We start from the raw sequence: 17855 nt of genomic DNA, 5'->3' as shown, positions 1-17855 counted from the left end.
GGATCATGCGGTTCGCTCCGGGGTACGTGTCAAGCCTGTAGGCGGGTGGATACCTGACTATGGTTACCCCAGATTTTTTGCCTAGTGTTTAGTTGGTTTTCAACCTAGTTGGCCTGGGATCCTGCTAATCAGGGCCCCAGGCTATCTGCTCTCTCTTTAAATGGACTCCATGTACCCTAGGTACATCACCAATTTGGTACTGGACACCTTGTCAGCCCCTGTACAGTGCACTATAGGTGCCCAGGGCACAGGTGCATCCAAGGCCTACCAGGGGCTGGAGCATATCTTTTGCCACCCCTGGCTGGTACTTAAATTGACACAACTGGCTGATCACTCAGCTGGGGCAATGTGGTGTAATCACCCCTTGCTTAGATATAGTATACCTATATCTAAACCTATATCTGGACACATATATACCTATCAGTCACTCCTATGGCAGGCCTTAACAATCCTGGAGGCAGAGTGCTTGGTTTTATGTGAGATGGTGCTCTAGCATGCGCTGAGCCTGTCTGCAGCTGTTCTAGTGATACTGCCATACCATATACTCTTAAGTGCATTATAATCCTCGCGGTTAATGCTAACTTTGGTTTGGCTTTATCAAAACATGTCGTGTTTGGTGTCATACACTTTGGAATACTACCCCTTCGCCAGTTCTGGCGACGGGGGTAGCATTCCACCCTTCTAGAGGGAGAAGACATGTTACTTTACTGAAAACGCGGTTAATTCTAACCAGAGCCCCAGCATCACAAAATGGATGCTCCTGCCACAGACACGAGTCTGGCCTCCTGCTGTTGACCGAAACTTGGCAGAGGACGCCTGGACAAAGGGTTTCCTGTCACAGGGAGGTGTCACACCACCCCAGACAGGAGATAGTGGATTGTAGCAGGGAGGGTTGAAAGAAACTAGACACTGCCTGGGGCGCACAAGGTGTCCCCGGGCAGATTCCAGTCAAACCGGTTCTGGGGCCATCCAGCCCCAGTCCTGGCGCGAAACTTGACAAAGGGAAAGGGGTGTAACCACCCCCTTCCTGGGTCCCTCCCTGGTCACTGCTAGTGACCCAGACTCTGTCCCCTCTGCTTTCAGGTACTCTACATCTTCGATCCACCCTTGAATCGCACCGGACACTTCTCTTCTGGACGCCTGCAGCATCTTCATCTCCAGGCACCATAGAACTGCGTGACGAAACCCGACACATCTTTGCACCTGTGCACCCGCTTCCTGTGGGTGAGGTAACTCTTGAACGCCGGTGCTCCTGTAGTGGTTTACACCTCTAGTGTCTAAGTCTAAAGTTTTGTCCTTCTAGTCCAGTCGGAAGATTCTTAAAACTGTAACTCGATAACTTTTACGCACCATTGACTTTGCATTGGTGCATGCTTGTGCTTTAGGCACTGCACCCGAATCCTGCGGGCTACTCCAGTCCTAACTATTGTTAGACCCTCGTAGTCCAAGCGATTCCCAAGGCTCTAGGCCTTACCACTGATCGAATAGTGATTGTTATACCACTTTTTTGATGTATGGTTTGAGTGGCCACCGGCCTCATCCATAATTGTGCAACTTTCATGTGTTATATTGTGCTTATGTTTAAACGCTTGTGCTTCATTGCTCATAAAGAGTAGTGGGGATTATTCTAAGAATAAATACATATATTTTTATAATATATAACTTGTGTGGTGTCCTTTCATTTGGTATTACAGGATTGCATATGGTAAAACAGCTGGCTTCACATGCCCTCTTGAGTTAAGCCTTTAAGGCTGCTTAGTCCATGCTACCCCTAGGATAGCTTGTCTATAAGGTTGACTTACAACCACCACCATAAGGTTTTTTTTGGACTGATACAAGGTGCCCACAGAACTGTGGACATCATATACCAGGCCAACTTCTCACAAAGCCTATGTAGGATTGTGCCGTTTTTGTCACCCCAGCCATAAACTCTGGCCACAGAAGATCTGCCCCTCGGGTTGCGACTCCAGGTGTTCTGGGGAGGTGTCACGCCGTTAGCAGAGGGGACGCTCCTCCGTCAGCCATGTCCATGCCGCCTGGGGTGAATCAAAGAATTGAGTCTTGCCTTACAAAATTACCCAGAGGCTTGCCGGGAATTGGAGCTGGTATTGTAAGTCCAGGGCACGCAGCTTTTTCTTGACTTCCGTGTAGGAGCGCTGGATGTCCTGGACCTCCCTGGTGTAGTCCGGGAATATCATGATAACGTGATTTTTAAACTTGAGGGGACCAGCCGCCCGCAGGATGGAGTCACGGTCCTTGAAGTTGAGAACTTTGAGGATAATGGGGCGGGGTGCGGTACCGGGAGGAGGCTTAGGCGCCAGGGACCTGTGAGCTCTTTCTACTACAAATCACGTCGACATAGCTTCTCCAGGCATCCATGCCTGAAACTAGTCTTCAACAAAGCTGGCAGCCTGGCCTGCCTCCACCCCTTCGGGAAACCCCACCAGACGGAGGTTGTTGCGACGTGCGCTGTTTTCCGCATCCTCGGCCCGCCTGTGGTGCTCCTTGGTGTGAGTGCGAAAATGGGCTACTTGCTCTTTGAGTTGTGCTATGTCGTCCTCGGCCGTGGATATGCGGGATTCGGCTTCGGACAGCTACGCTGTGGCTTTGCGAAGGTCCTGCCTGAGGAGAGACACGTCTATCTTAATTTCCCCAATCTTCCCCTCAACGGATGACTGTGAGGCCCTAATAGCCTGAAGGATGGTGTCAAGGTCTCTGTCTTGAGGGGAGGTGCCCCCCCGTGGCCCTCCAGGGAGGCTCCTGCTCGGAGGTGGTAAACCAATCCATTTTAGTTTGCGTGGGTGCCGGTTTAGGCTTGGGACCCCTGTCCTTCCCCATAGCCGGGGGTAGCTTTCAATGTCACTGTGGCCACAGGGAATCCTGGGGGACGGGAGGCCGGCGCTGGGGGCACCGATCCGCAGAGCCGAAGGCAGTCAGTGAGCAAGGCAGGAGAAGCACCCGGCGCGCATAGCTGAGCTCACCCAGAGGCAGAAACAATGGAAAAACAATCTTTCCGGGGCCAGCGTGCAGGGCGCACCCTCCGCCACCCGAGGAGATGGCCGACCCTGCCCGCAGAGGGGCCAAGCCCAAGCCACCAAGCCAAGTACTTTCCAGGCCCCACGGAACCAGGCACTCCAAAGCCAGGAAAGGGGGACCCCACACAAGTCCACAGTAAGAGAAGCAGAGGGGGGGCACCCTACAGTGTGGCCGGTCTTTGCCTCAGATGGTGGAAGCGGGGAAAAGCACCCCCAGACAGTGTCAGAGAGGCGCCCAGGTAGCGGGGGGGCCTTGCCCAATGCCACCAACTCCACGGGTCCGGCCTCAGGCCCCTCCACCCTGGGCACCACGCTCAGATCCTTCAGGCAGCCCCGGTACAGAGCAGAGGGACAGAGGGCCCCGCAAAGCACATTGAGTGGAAACGGAGTGGGGGAGGGCAATATCCGGCACCCACTTTGTTGCCCGAACTGATAGCCGGTCCCCCCACTCACCTTACGGATCAACTGCACGTCCAGGGGCCCCTCCAGTCCCGTGTCCCAACACCTCCTCTGCTCCAGCACTGGCTGAATTCCCGTCAGAGGCCTCACCACGTCACTGGGCCGATCCTCGCCTCCGGGGTGCAGGCCGTTCATGGGCCAGGAGCAGCAAGCGCCGTACGGCCCCTTCAGGTGTTGCCGTCCGCCAGTCCCATTCAGCGCCAATAATCTCCGGTGCCTCAGACCCGCTGACTAGGGCCGCGCACACAGAGAAGTCCATGCCGCGACAGGCCTCAAACCCCAGGAGGCTGCGTGGTTTGGAGACGGGGAGTGCCAGTGATCTGCACCCTCGCCGCGGTCCGGACCGGCAGCCGTTCCCCCCCCCCACTAACCTCAAGGATCCGCTGCGATACCCACAGCCAGAGGCCTATCCAGCCTCACGCCTGAAGGCCGTTCTCGCTGCCTCCACCTCCGCTGCCAACGCGCCGGCCGATCCCAGGCTGAGGCCTTCAATGTCTTGCAGGGCTGATCTTGCTCCTGGTAGCAGGCCTCCCACGAGATAGGAGCAGCAGGCACCGCACGGCCTCCTCAAGCGCCAACAGTTGCCCGGCCACCTTTAGCACCACCGACCACCTGGCGCCCGCGGAGACAGTAGGCCGCAACAGGTCACGAAACCACAGGAGGCCACAGAAGCCGTGGTGTGCCACCAAAACACCGGTTGAAGAGCACCACCAGTCAGGGAAGCCACAGCGGTCAGGTAGGAGGTTTGGATGGGTGCCGATGAGCACTGAATTCAAGGCGGATGATGAAGAGGTTTGGAGCACTGTTAAGAGTGCGACCGCCATCTTGATGCCTCAGGCCCTGCCCTACGAATTCGCTTTTTAAAAGTCAGATTGGAGGTCACATGGGGATCATGTGATCGTAATCGTGAGGCGTGTACGTCTTATAGAGTCCATGGCACTATGGCGGCCATAGTGCCTTGAAATATGTTAAAAATCACAAGACCACAGAGTGCTCTGGGCAGAACTCATGTCTGGAAAAGCTTAAAATGTATAAACAAAGACAAAACTTGGGTAGAAACTCTATCTAAAGCACAAGTTACGTAGATCAAAAAGTTATATAAATACAAATGAAAGTTTTTTTTAGAAAAAGGGTATTAAGATACCCTAAAATGCTAAGAGATGGATCCCATGCAGAAATGTGTCTCAAACTTCCTACAACTGTTTAGTCAGTGAATACTGCAAAATGAGGACGGAATAAACCGGGCAAAAAAGAAGTTTAGCCATTGTTGTAATGTATGGCTTCATCCCACGGAATTTCCAAATTTAATCCGTGGGTATGTGTGTCTAATGTAAAAATCCAAAATACTTCCTGCCACTTCCTGATCTCCTCAGTGTCCAAACCTGGCTCGGTTTCTATCTTTTCTAGAATTAGCCATCTGATATCCTCAGACATATGGTTATTCTCTCTGTAGTGTTTGACCAATGGTGCCATGATTTTCTTTGTTCTGATGGCAGAACGATGTTCCTTCAGACGTGTGGAGAGTTGTCGTGATGTCTCACCTACATAACCTTTTTCACAGGGACAGAGAAGCAAATACACCATATTGTTGGTCTTGCAGTTGGTAAATGTTTTGAGCTTTATTTCCTTCCTTTGATAGGTTTATCTGTCTGTGATTATAGCTCCATTGCATGCCTTACATTGGGAACATTTATGATTCCCTGTAATTGCATTACGGCCCGATGGTTTTTTGTATCAATGAGATGTCAGATTTAATTCTTGAGTAAACCACACGATCTCTGAGATTTGTGTTACGTCAGTGTGCATACATAGGCCGTGGAATAGCTGTACTGGGTTCTGCATTTACATTGAGTATATGCCATTGGGCGTTGATGATCTGACGTATTTTCTCATTAAAGACTGAGTGTATGGTAACACAGACTAGTTTCGACTCCTCATTCTTCTTAGCAGATTGTAATAGGTGATCACGGTCATAAAACCGGGCTCTTTTGTATGCCTCTCTCACTAGTCTTCTGGGGTAGCCTTGATTAATGAATTTAATTTTCATTGTTATTGCTCTTAAATCATAGTCTTGCAAATTTGTACAATTAAGCCTGAAAATTTAAATCTGTCCCATCGGTATACTTTCTTTTTGATTTTTGGGATGATAACTAGAGAAGTGTAACAACGTATTTCTTGCTGTAGGTTTTGTGTACAGATCTACCTCTAGTTTCGAATCTGCCTCTTTGATTTCAATGTCTAAAAACTCTATACTGCGCGCCCCAATGTTGGCAGTAAAGTGTAAATTAGTATCACACAGATTAATCCATTCTAGAATATCTGTAAGGTCTTCAGGGTCATCACTCCAAATGAAAAAAATGTTGTCGATATATCGCAACCAATGTTTTATTGACTCATAGAAAGGGGCCACCTGATTGTATATAAAACGGTGTTTGAAATGTGCCATGTAGATATTCGCAACCGTTGGGGCGCAAGACAACCCCCATACTTACCCCTTTGATCTGTTTATAGAGGTCCCCGTTAAATTCAAAAGTGTTCTCCTCAAGGACAATCTGTAAGGTGTCAATTATAAATGATACATCACAGTCTATAGGGTAAGTGTGAATGAACCATTCTACTGTTGTGATGGCTTCTTGTTGAGGGATGTTGCTATAGAGGGACTTAATATCTAGGGAGACCAATGTGTCTCTGTTGATATTGAAAGCCAGTCCCTCTACTTTATTAATCATCTCCTTGGTATCTTTCACATGTGAATGGGTTTTTGATATGTGGGGGCGCAAAATACTGTCAATGCACTTGAAAATATGTTCTGTAACTGACCCTATAGTGGTAACACTGGGTCGATATGTGGGATTTGTACTGTTTTTATGGTACCCCGTATACACTGGCCATACGGGGGAGAGATACAGTCAGAATATCAAGCTCTTGCTGGCATATAATCCCTTGTTCTGCCGCTTTTTTTCTTAGAGTTTGTATTTTTCTTTGAACTCTGGTGGTTGGATCTAGATTTACCTTGCGATAGGGGGCAGAGTTATTCAGTAGTTCATACATGTTGTTAATATACATCTCGGTATCTATGACTACGATCCCACCACATTTGTCACAGTTTTTTACTGTGATGTTAGTAGTTCTTTTCATTTCCGTCAGAGCCTCCAGTTCTTCTTTTTGTAAATTAGGCATGGGTCTGATGTTACATTTTGTGGCTTCTTTAAGCTTGGCCATAACTATGGTCTCAAATATACCTACTTCTGGTCCAACTTGTTCTAATGATGGTGTAAATGTAGAAATCGGACGTAGACCTGATCTGTTGTCTTCGTTATTTATGGTTACTATGCTGTCTTGGAAAAAAAAAATGTAAACATAATTTTCGAAAAAAGGAAGTGATATCCTGGAAGATTTCAAATGTGTCTGTTTTTGTGTGAGGTACAAACGAGAGGCCTTTCGACAAAAGGGCTATTTCCGCAGGATTTAAGGATTTTTTAGATAAGTTGAAGATGGGTATAGTTTCTATGTCCACCAATATTGGGCATTGAGTGTGACCAAGAACTGAGAGTTGTTCTGTGGGAAGTTGTTGTGGTTGAAATTGCCTTGAAACCTGGGCTGTTATCTCAGTCTCCAGGGCCCCCTGCGTGGACCTCGTCTCCCTAAAAAAGTTTTACTTCTTGTGGGATCATATTGGTATCCTATGCTGCCATTACCATAGTTTGCACAGTGTGGACTTGATTCGTTGTCTGAATCAAACGTATCCAAAAACGTCGTGATCTTACGTCTAGGTGGTGCTGAATCATAGGACTCTGATTCTTGATAATTACTTTTATTCATTTATTTATTTATATGCTTATATAGCGCTAGAATCTACCCCGAAGGGGTATCGCTGCGCTTAAGCGGAACATGAGGTAGATGTGTGGCCCCAGAAAGCTAGCAGGTACCGAAAAGAGTGGTTTTAAGCACCTTCCTGAATTGTAAATGGTCTACACACTGTCTCAGAGGTAGGGGCAGCTCATTCCAGGAATGAGGGCCAAGATAGGAGAGAGCCCTTGCTCCTAGTCTTGCTCTCCTAACTCGTGGTACCATCAGCATATGTTTGGTGCTTGAGCAAATGGATCTCGGGGGAACATAAGGCTTGAATTTCTCAGAAATATAATAGGGGCCTGAGCTATACAATGCCTTATGTATCGTATATCCTTCTTCAATTTATCAGTTTTTCTTTTGATTAGATAGTCACTGAATGATGTGACTTCCTGATTAATTTCTTCTAACTTCTTCTTTGCTTCCTCAACAGCATTGCTTTTCTTAATTTCATCTTCTAAAGTGGACATCTCTTCTACTAAAATTTGTATCAATTCTCTGGCAGTTTCCACTATTAAAATCATAAGGTCCCGAGAACATCTATTTGCGATATGTGACCATTTTTCTAAGAATTGTTTGACTTGGACAACCAGTCCAGGAATGTTTCGTACTCTCAGGCCTTGTGGTAACCCCTGCCTTAAGGTATTCCAGCATGTAATGTCCATGCATTTCTATTCTTTTTATTTTCTTTGTTAATGCTAGCAATGTATTGATTTCCTCTTTGTTAGCTACAGGGGCAGCAGTGTTGGTTTGTTGTTCAAAGTTACTTTGATTTCCAACTAAGAGAACATATTGCTCATCTGTAAAGTCGAACGTTTGTAAGGCTTCCATATTGGAAAAAGGATATACTCTATTTATATTTCAGAACGGTATGGTGGACAATGGAAAGTAAGTACAAAGATAACGAGGAATAAAAAAATAAGAAAAAGTAAAGAGGGATAGTAAAAAGAGTCAACGTGAACTATGAGCGTGTGTATATAAAAAAATGAAAGGCAATTTTTTTTTTTTTATTGTGGAGTCAAATAAATAAAACCAAATGGAGACGCAAACCCCACGCAGACAGGCAGCCCCCTGCTTCTAATGTGAAGCTCACCCAGGCAGGGAAATACATACTGTAAAGTTCCTAGGGTAGCTTCAAATGCTATTTAAATACAACTGATAAAAGTAACTATAAGAGAAAAATACTGATGATCTAAATTAGAAAAATACAAATATATATTTTATTAAATAATATCTCTGAATGTTTTTCTATATATGCAATATCAGAATAGAGAAGCCACATTTACACGGCTACAATCACACTACTTTGAACCATCTATTCATACATACATGCATATCAATAAACATGATTAGATTGTTCATCATAATCAATGATTTAAATATTTCTGGTATACAATAAATCCTTACACAGGAAAAAATAAAATTTCCAGTTATGACATACATGGTAATATGGTACTATAATTATTTAGTAACACAACCGATGGGCAAAAACACATTAATAAGAGATGTGGCAAATGTTCGTCTCTACGTTTGTTTCGGCAGAACCTGCCTTCCTCAGGAATGCCACCTCCAAATAACTTCTCTGTGGGTTGAAAGTGATAAACTTATGTGAGTGTCTCCTCTCTAGATTCCGTCACCGAGCAGTCCCGCAATAACCTGTGTTATCTACTCGATCATAAAGTGCAGATCAAGAAACAGTGGATGGCACTCCTACAGGCAGCATAGCTGGACAGATTCTAAATAGGAGACTAGCTCAGCTATAGGAGATCACTAATTAGAACTATAGCCATACCCCTGGCATAGTTAGAGTAGCAACCCATATTTTTCTCAGCCAGCCAGTGGGCCCTCAAACGTATCAAGGTCCTCAAGTGTAGTTCTTGCAGAAAACAAATCTTGATGTCATGGCATTGCAGATAGTATAGGACCTGCCGGGCCTTATGTCTGTCATTTATGCCCCTAATATTCCATGTCAGAAATTTAATGGACCCCGTCAGAAGGAGTGGTGAGCGAACAGTCAGCCCTATTGTAGCATCTATCATTACAGACACATAGAACAAAGGATCTGTGTCAGTGGCAGAACGAAAAAGGAGCAAAATAGGCAAGAAACAATGTCAAAGAACATTCCCAGAACCCAACTCCCACTTTGGCCCCCCGATTGGCTCTAGACTTATTTTATCTCTCTAACCCAGTGCACTACCCAGCCCTCACATCTGCACACACCCAACACTTCTTCCAAAGATCTCCACCAAAGAGCCCCGTTTACAGGTGCCCGTCGGGCATTGCAGCGCCGGCCCGATGAGGAGCAAGGCCCAATGATGAAGCATGACATCCTCCGGGGTGTGTGAGGGCCTTACGAAGAAATATCCCTCTTTCCCTTCCTCCTTTCCCTATGAACTGCACACCCCTTTGAAACACATCCCAGCACTCTCCCAGCTCAGGTGAGCCAGCTGGCCGGAGGAGAAAAATAACAGCGGTGAGGATTGCTGAAAGCTGGGGAGTCCAACCAGTCTACAAGTAGTGAATGGCTGCCCGAGTATCATGAATTATAAAAGCATTAAACATGTGGCAGAAAAAGTACTAGTTCGCGACTCCAGGGCTCAGAAGCACCATACATCAACATCACCAATGCAGATTAAATTGTAACACTCAGTCATTGTCACTGAGATGGCCATGAGCCACAGATGAAGAAGAAGGAGGAAGTCCCAGCAGCAGGGAGACTCCTGGCGAATTTTTTTAGAGATGTTCATTTATTGTATCGAACATTCCATAAAAAACAACAAAGTATAAAAAAAGTGTATTATTTTTGACCCAGAAGCGACGCGTTTCGGTGGTATCACAGGTCCAACCACCTTCTTCAGGCTTTATAGTGACAACATTAACATCCCAGCACTTTGAATCTATATGTATATAAAAATATATATATAAACATATATATATATATATATATATATATATATATATATATATATATATATGAATAATTAATACAGTTCAAGGTTTTTAACCCCTTGCACGCTCATGACGAGCTGGGCTCGTCATGAGGTAGCCTCCTCGCACGCTCATGACGAGCCCAGCTCGTCACGTAACATGCGTTTCCGCAAATCTCAGCGTGCGAGCGGAATTCCGCCCGCACGCATGCGGTTAAATCATTCCGAATACATTTCATTAAGATCATATTAAATAAATAAACATGTACATTTCGACTATTGGCTCAGTGACACACACACCTCCTATAATATATGGCATCCACATTCTCACTGGGTAGCAGCATATCTGTCCACCAACATACAACCAACTCACCCCAACTTGCACAGGGACCCCATTTAATTAGTCCTTTTTTATATAAACACATATAAAAATATGTTATTTATATATACCTTCATATCGGGGCTGATGTCACCCAGTCTGTATTCATGCTAAATGTCAACACGGGGATTTATTAATCACCCTCCCCAGTGTAGCATGTCTTTATTCATATTCATGCCTACCACAACCCACCATGATCTGGGAATATGGAGCAAGTTTCGGGAAAAGGTCTCCCAACTAATAATAATAGTAGTATTAACCCTGCCCAATATAGCATGACTTCATTTACAGTCATGCCTACCACAACCCACTGTAATCTGGGTGTATGGAACAAGTTTGGGGAAGAAGTCTCCCAACTACCGATCTTCGGGAAGGCTTTCACTTGATGTAACTCTTAGCCAGAACAGCTCAGACTTTTTCAGAATCCAGACTGAGCAGGGTGGAGAAGAAGTTGTGCTTTTAAAAAGCTAATTAATTGTTTATTAATCCCTGCTTCAGTTATCTTTGCAAATAACAGCAGTAAAGAAATGGGACAGTAGTTAAACACATAATTTTATTATGAAAGAATTGGATGAAGTGGTACATAATTTTTGGGATGTGGCGATATGATTTGCATCTACCAGTGGGCATGCCATGGTTATATACAATGTCAACTCCTCTTTGGTAAGGTTTTCAGAGTTTGAGATACACTTGTGAAAGTAGGTAGCTTTAGTTCTTTTGGGTGGTTTATAGTAGTGGCGTAACTCATTTTTGTATTTCACCTGGTGCTTTAAATTATAATCTTTTCATCACTGCCTTTCCAGTTTTTTACAGGCCTGCTTGGTTGACATAAGAACCTCTGTATACAATAGGACTGCTGGTGACTTCATTTGAGGGATGTATGCTTGAAAGGAATAGAAGTATCCTAGAATGAGGTTACCCATCAATTGATCATCTGGAATTGGATGATGGATCTGTGTTAGATAGTAAAGGGTTTGAATTGTCCAGAGTGCTGTCCCAGAACTCCATGTTCAATTTGGCCCATGGTCGACAGTGTACTAGACCATGATGTTCGAATAAACAATACTGTATCCTTGAAGTATATGTAAAAAAAGAATAAGCTTGTGATCTGACTAGAAAATAGGTATAACGTTATTAAAAAGGGTGAAGGAGAGAGGACTAAAGATTATATCCAACACACAAAAGGTGATAGAAGTAATGCTTGCAATTTGTTTATTCACTGGCAATCGCTTTGGGTAGCATTCCAACCAGTCTTCTTTTAGCCACCATGCCACCTTATATTATGCCGAGCCATATATGCAGATCAGTCTTGGTCTTGCTCCATCAGCCCAAACTGTCAAGCCAGGTCTTCTCTGATCCGTAACACAAGTAAGCCAAGACCAGTTTCACACTAGTTGGGGCTCTTCAGTCAGATGTAGCTTGTTGTTATTGGGGGAGGATCAAGGCTGATTTGCATATGAATTGGTCTAATCTGAGGTGGCATTGTAGACAAATAAAGGATGGACTGGGATGCAGCCCAAGGCATTACCAGTGGCAGAGAATAATTCAAATATCCTATACATCACTTTTTTGTGTTCTTCAGGCCAACACTTTAAGTGCAAGGGGTATTCCCAAACCTGGGTCCTGTGCTCACTTTGGCACTGGAACCAAGCTGCACCTGACTGATGAGTCCCAGTGCGGGTGAAATTGGTCTTAGGTAGCTTGTGTTCTAGTTCAGAGAGGACCTGTCTTGTCAGTTTAGGCTTGACTGTTGCTATAGGAACAGGATAAAGGCTAATTTGGATATGGCTGGATCCAATCTGAGGTGGCACTGTGAGCAACAAAATGATGGACTGGGTTGCGACCCGAGTATTTACCAGTGGCAAAGGCTATCCCATCTGCCACATTTATGTGTACTTCAGTGCAACGCCCTAAGTGTGACGGGTGTGCCCAGAAACGGATCCTGTGCTAACTTTGCCTCTAGAATCAAGACGCACTGGTCTATGAGCCCCAGTTAGAAGTAAACCAGTCTTAGTTTGCTTGTGTTCCGGTTCAGAGACGACCTGGATTGACATTTCGGGCTGGACTGCTCCTACTGGAACAGGATCAAGGATAATTTGCATATGGCTGGGGCTGATTTGAGGTGGTATTTGTGGCCAAAACAACAACAATGGACTTGCATGCAGCCCCAGTAATTACCAGTGACTGAGATTGATTCACTTTTGTTTATGTAGTTCAAGACAACGCCTAAGTGCAAAGAATATGCCCACACCTTCGTCCTGTTCTCGCTTTTCCAGTGGAACCAAGCTGCACCTGACTGATTGAGCTGCAGCTAGGGTGAAACCTGTCTGGGGGTTACTTGTGCTCCCAGTCAGAGAGGACCTGGCCTGATAGTTCTGGCTGGAGTATTCTTACTGGCGCTGGAGCAAGGGTGATCTGCATATTGCTGGGTCTAATCTGAGGTGGCATTATGGGCAAGGAAGTCTAGATTGTCTTTCAGAATAATTTCATATATTTCAAGACAATGCCTAACCAAGGTTTTAGCATTGAACAATGAACATTTTAACTCTTGGCCTACAAGAGTCAGCTTCAAAGACCTCATAAGAGTCCTTTAATGTGGCTGGGGTGATCTTGTTTATGCCCGACGGAAAAATTGTGAGGATTTCTTGAAGATCGGGCAAGGGAGGGCTGCAATAGGGAGGAGCATAGTGTGATAGAAGTAGTTCTTTACTAACCTTAGAAGGCACACTGTCAGCATGTATGGCCCTAGGCTCTGTCAAGATAAGGATGGGCGCTGACAGACTTACCTTCATGTACCAATCCGACTCCTAAAGACCTCTTGCTGGTCATGTTACTTCCTGTACTACAACAGAGAAAGTATGAAGGTTACCTAACTAAGATGTCATAAATGGGTGAAGAAAGACTCCATTTAAAAAGACAGGGCTTGATTGAGAAAAGAAAGCCCAGACTTGGGAGTAGGCACTGTAATAATTTCCAAAGTTCTTTGGCAATCAAAAAGTTCATAGTGCCTCGGGGGCGTGGCTTGGACGGCAGCGACGATGGCTGCCTAAGCGCGTCGCTCGGCAGGCAGAGGGGCGATTATGTCCGTTCCCAGGAGATAGAGTCCAGCATTTGCCACCGGAACACCGGGCTTCACCTACTCTACCAGGCTGCCCTATAAGTCGCTGCAATTTCAGGCTGATTCACCCCCGGAAGAGTTATTTGCGGTGACACTTTCCGGCTCCTACTCCCGGGGGATGTGACCCTAAGATGGCGGCGTGACACTCGTCAAGACCACCTTAGCCCAGCGCTTATCCCCGACTCTGCTGGCTCATTTCCACTCGAGATGGTAGCGCTTTTCTGCCATACCTCGGCGCTGCAGAAGTGGGTGCCTTTCTAATTCCAACAACGACTTGTGGCATGGATTCAGCGCCCTCACTTTGCATGCCTGACCTCATCATGGCGGCCATCTCTTCACAGCACCGATCTATTTACAGCGTGTCATTGTAATGCTCGCCTACAACCCATACCACACCCTGATCTGCGCCTCTTAGAACTTTGCTACAGCGATTCCCAAAACCAGCGTAAGAGACTCGCGTAACTTCATTCGACCAAGGGCAATTGTCCGAGTCACCACAACCGGAGCTCCCAAAATGGCGGCATGTCGCTAGTCGAGCCTTCCTCTGCTTGAAATACCTCTCTAGCGCCATCACTCTTCGGCCAATTATCCACCAACGCTTCTCCTCTTGACCTTGCTAACACTGTGGTCGGGGCTCTCATCTGTGTCATCCGATCGCTAGTCGTGGCACGGCGCATTACCGATCCTCACGGGCTCAAAATGGCGGGTTGTGGCGAGATGTGTCTCTCCTGAATCGTTTTTCTGCCCCAGCAGTGCCGCCTTAACATTAACTGTGCTTGATCCTAACTCCAAATAGGAGAGGCACAATTACCAACAAGAGAGGCTCTCCGGAATCGTTTTTCTGCCCCAGCAATGCCGTCTTCATAATACTGGGCTTTAATTTTAACTCCAAGTAAGAGAGGAACAATTACCAAACAAGAGAGGCTCTAATCTCTCAATAACCAAGGAGCCACACACTTATCACACAACTATCCTCTGACACAATGAGGACTGAGGCACCTGAGGCAGTGTGTCATCGAACTGAGGCAGTGTGTCATCTCTTCACTTACCAATTTGCCTTTACTGTGTGATTAAAAATCATTACATCATTCTGTGCTACAAAACATAACAACAGCTCTCTGAAGCGGCATCCTGAAGCGATCCCACATCCGCCTCCTACCTCATCTTGCTCAATCAATATTCCTGTTTTTAGAGGTGGTGTGGATTTCTTGCCCTCACTCAAACGTGCACTCTGCTTCAACCTACCTGGCTGCGTCTGACTGCCAACAATCAACCTCACTGCTCGGATCTTGCCACTGCTGACGTCTCACAATCTCTTCAACCATCATCGTTTTTTGCTAACCGATGACAATCTACAGACAGGTGTCCTGTCTGCGACCTGCAGGTGAACCCATCTCACGTCAATGCTTCTCAACGATTCTTCTTTGCAAATCCCTCAACTTGTCTTGAAAATGGCTGATAGAGGTAGCAAGTCCAACAATAAGAAGGTGCGCCCGGAACCATCACCGTCGGAGTACCCCATCAAGGCCAGATCGGACTTAACTGCCACTGTGGACATGATTCTAAAGAAACTTGCTGAAGCCGATGACTTAGCTAAATCTACCAAGAGCAATACCGACACCATGCAGCTCGAGCACACGGCAATTAGGGCGGATATGAGCGCTATGAATAAAAGTATCAACGAAGCAGAACAACGCCTAGGTGACGTAGAAGACAAGACTTCTCAAACATCAAAGATAATAAAGCATCTCCAATCTGCAACAGACAACCTTAGAAGACAAAGCGCCGAACTGGAAGATCGTAATAGGAGAGGGAACATTCGCATCTTTGGTGTTCCGGAGAACTCAGAGAAGGATGCAGGGTCATGTGCGTCTTTCCTCGAAGCTTGGATACCAATGATAACGGGGAACACATTCGAACACGGCCTAGAACTAGACAGAGCGCACAGAATACCGACATTCAACGTCCAAGGAAAAAAAGGCCCTCGCCCCCTGATCTGCAAACCACTTCGATATCAGCATGTTGAGACCTTTCTGCAGTTCGCAAGGAAAAACCACCACGTCTCTTGGGAAGGTCATCGTATAATATTTTCCCACGATTACTCTAAAGAAACTGTTGAAATAAGGAAAGGTTTCCTTCTCCTGAGAGATAAGCTGAAAGCGAAAAGTATACAATTCTCCTTTGCTGGCCCATCAAAATTTAGGATTATTGAAAATGGCAGACCTCTCCTCTTCTCAAACCCTCACGACCTTGCACAACACCTGGAAGACTCTCCAACACAGTGCACGGACTTGTCAAGTGGCTCCACCAACAAGAGGAAAACGGAGACCCAAGACTCTGCCATCGCCTGACATACTGTGAGGAATCACGGGAGGTTTCCTCCTCATACCTCCTCGTGGATTCTACCCTCCCATTCCAAACCCAAAGAGTACTTTATCCTTTAAGTTGGAGTGCTAGTTGGCACCGCAGAAACTCCAACATGGCTGCCAGCATTCTGTCACTGCAACAGCTTACTGCTGTTTAGCAGTCTAGTCTTCTAAAACAATCACAGCCTAGTGAGGTGTGCTCCAACATTCTACTGCGCACTTCACCAAAGAATCTACTAGGAGAGCATCTGAAAATGGAGCGTCGTGGAAGTTAGTCAGGGTAGACTCGAAATATCCGGGTTTTAGCTTCGTCGGTAATAGTCATGGTTCTAAAAATAAGATTAGTGCTGAATTAAAAGTATTTCTGAAGTCCAAAGACTGGTTTATAATTTCCCTTGTAGAGAAAACCTTAGCGTTAATGAGGAGAAAATAAAAGTCGAACTTTTAGAGTAATGTTCATCTAAAACATTAAAGAATGCCTTGCTCCTAAGAATTAATCTTTGTAAAACATTTCAGAGTTGAGCTGACACGGGCGTGACCTTTCCACACGTTGTGTCAGAAAGAATAAACTGTGCAAGTTGCAGAAGCTAATATTAGAAGAAAGTCTTATTCGAGCACATTTATTCTCCGTGCTGTTCGAATTAATGAAAGGAATAAACGCGGTACATGTTTCCAGGGTTCTGTTTATTTCCTGTTAAGCTGCATGAATAAACTGGAGCATTGGCTGCGTGTAGCCAATAGTTTAATCATTTAATAAATATGAGAAAGCTTATCTCTCTCTCTCATTCGAATTAAAACCCCACAAGAGAGTATAAAATCAGCGCTCTTTTCCTACCTAACAAGAACCTAATAACTTAGGCTAGGAGAGTTGGTTTATGGAAAGGAACTAAAGACTCATCTCATCATATCAGACCCCCACTTAAAAGTCTACAAGTCTACTTGTTGAGTGAGTACATTAAGGAGAGAATTCCCAGGACATTTACAGGAAGAAGTTAAAGAAGAATATACACTTACCTTGTTTTCTCTCATAGAAGATAGAACAGAGAAGGAAGTCGAAGGGCCTGTAAAGAAAAAGAACAAGAGACTTAGTGAAGGCTTTTAAGTGAAAATACACATCTATAAGAGAAGTAAGAAGAGAGGCAAGCCCAAAACTACTTATAATAATAATAATAATAATAAAAAAATGTATAGAGCGCCTGGTTACACTGAGGCCAGTGTGTCCCCGCGCTGTAATGTGGCTAACAGTCAGTCATGCACGTCTTCCCCCCAGCTCCTCAGATGCAAACCTCCTCACTCTCCAACCCGAGGGAAGAGGTAGGTTTTAAGTTGTTTCCGGAAAATGCGTTCCGAAGTCTCTGATCGCATTCCGGGTGGGAGTCTGTTCCAGTGTTGAGAGGCTTGAACTCGGAAGGAGCGCCCACCCATCCGCACTCTTCTAAACTTAGGAACCTTAATCAGCCCTGTCCCGGAAGATCTCAGCTGGTGCCCAGGGATATACGGGCTCAACAGGTCCAAAAGGTAGGATGGCCCCTTCCCCTGCATGATGCGGTGACTAATCAGCAGGGTTTTATAGAGCACCCGTTCTTTGATAGGCAGCCAGTGAAGTGATTCAAGGGCTTTCTTAGATGACACTCTTTTGGGCAGCATCAAGATCATACGGGCAGCCGCATTTTGTATACGCTGAAGCCGAGTGATACATCTGGCATTGACTCCCAGGTACAG

At 45.6% G+C, this 17855-nt stretch overlaps 1 protein-coding gene across 10 annotated transcripts in view; it reads left to right on the top strand.

Moving 5' to 3' along the window:
• LOC144763479 (E3 ubiquitin-protein ligase PHF7-like) overlaps window positions 1–17855 on the top strand; it is a 1848469-nt gene that overhangs the window by 391323 nt on the left and 1439291 nt on the right. Inside the window, exon 1 of one of the 10 annotated variants that reach the window (XM_078649101.1) lies at window positions 16360–16447. The exons of 5 other annotated variants lie outside the window; for them this stretch is intronic. The gene's annotated coding sequence lies outside the window, so the exon portion shown is untranslated. 4 more of the 10 variants (XM_078649107.1, XM_078649106.1, XM_078649104.1 and 1 more) reach the window with 4 other exon arrangements.

This window comes from Lissotriton helveticus, chromosome 6, assembly GCF_964261635.1.
Source record: "Lissotriton helveticus chromosome 6, aLisHel1.1, whole genome shotgun sequence".
NCBI classification, from domain to species: Eukaryota; Metazoa; Chordata; class Amphibia; order Caudata; family Salamandridae; genus Lissotriton; species Lissotriton helveticus.
The sequence above is the reverse complement of the archived record's forward strand: the minus strand, read 5'-3'. Positions and strand labels throughout refer to the sequence as shown.